This window comes from Meriones unguiculatus, chromosome 11 (genome assembly GCF_030254825.1).
Source record: "Meriones unguiculatus strain TT.TT164.6M chromosome 11, Bangor_MerUng_6.1, whole genome shotgun sequence".
NCBI lineage: Eukaryota > Metazoa > Chordata > Mammalia > Rodentia > Muridae > Meriones > Meriones unguiculatus.
Window position 1 is genome coordinate 76,449,724 of NC_083359.1, and position 1,529 is coordinate 76,451,252.

Here is a 1,529-nt window from a genome sequence, read left to right on the forward strand (position 1 = left end):
CTCACAGAGATCCACCTGCCTCTGTCTCGCAACTGCTGAGATTAAAGGCATGCACCACAACCACCCAGCATATGCAGGCTTTTTCCGTTGACCTCAACTCCTTTCTGCCATCTTGGTTCTTGTTTGCTTTTATGCCAGTTCAGGGGAAGGAGGAGGTTATAGTCAGAGCCTCCTCAGCTATCCCTCCATATACTCTCTCTTTTCTCTCTCATCTTCTACAGAACCTGCTAAATTTCACCCAGGACAGCTTTTGGCTCAGTAAAATTTTATTTGTCCCTGTTTTCCACAACCTTTCTGTTGCTTCCCTCCCTTCACAGTAGCCTGGCCTCTCCTCACCTGCTCCCTTTGACTGTGGCCTCTTCCTGCAGCAGCCTCTTTGCTTTAGGCTCTTCCTTCTCCCTGGAGTTTTTCTTTTGAAATATGTGGCACTTCACAGTTTTATGTGTCATCCTTGTGCCGGGGCCATGCTAATCTTCTCTTTATTATTTCAATTTTCATCTCTGTGTTGCCAAAGTGAGCAATATTCTTTACTGTCATAGCTCTGAGGACTAGTTCTAAACTTGACCACATCCTCCTGGGGAAGACATATAGAAAGATCCAGAAGCCTGCAGGAATGTTTCTCAAACTGTAAACCATTCCATATGGTCAGAGGCAGCATGTGAAAGAAGGAATGGAGCTAGGCCTCCAGTAACCTAAAGCAGAAGGATTCACATCTGATTGTGAGATCAGTAGACATGATCTGCTTCTTTTTGTCTTATTCTTTTTTTTTTTTTTTAATTTTCTGTGTTTTGCCTAATATCTACTTCAATTTGTCTTATTTTGTTTTGTTTGCTTGGTTGGTTTTTTATTTTTTATTTTTTTTAAGACAGGGTTTCTCTGTGTAGCCCTGACTGCCCTGGAACTCTCTCTGTAGACCAGCTGTCCTTGAACTCTCAGAGATCTGCCTGCCTCTGCTTCCAAGTGCTGGGATTGAAGGCATGTGCCTTCATAAGTGTATTTTTAACTTTTCCACACAGTTTATCCTTTAATTGCAATTATAAAGCAAACACACACTATAAATAGAAACCAAGAGAAATGAGTGACTTCCTGAGTTGAGTCACATTTTTCAGTTTCGGGTTCCTAGTTTCTTCCTCAGAAGGGCCTCATGTTACCAGGTGGGGGTGAGTTTGAATATTTCTTTTATTTGAGTCCTTACCAGCCTACTCAAGATGTACTGCTTTCTCGTGACCTCATTTATTCTGTCCTCTCTCCTCTCTTCTCATGTAGGCATTCGGGAATCCCAAGAGCAGCAAGCTCTACACTGCGAGGCCAGATGTGCCTGATGCTGTGGTGACTGGAAGGTTGCGAAGCAGGCAGCTGGGCCAGCCCACACCAGAATCGCCCACATGCCACATCTGTACAGCTGTTCTCCCAGCGCCACTAAGAGAGCACCCCTTAAAAGACTCTAGAGATAGAGCTAGGGGGACACCCACAGAAATGGTTAGACAACCTCCCCCAAGACAATGTCCCAAGTCCCTCAACTTCAGCTT

At 44.4% G+C, this 1,529-nt stretch overlaps 1 non-coding gene across 1 annotated transcript; it reads right to left on the reverse strand.

Moving 5' to 3' along the window:
- Nucleotides 1-414: 414 nt before the first annotated feature.
- On the reverse strand, nucleotides 415-521 carry LOC132646661 (U6 spliceosomal RNA). The gene has a single exon (XR_009584909.1). It is a non-coding gene; the product is annotated as a U6 spliceosomal RNA (small nuclear RNA).
- Nucleotides 522-1,529: the final 1,008 nt, after the last annotated feature.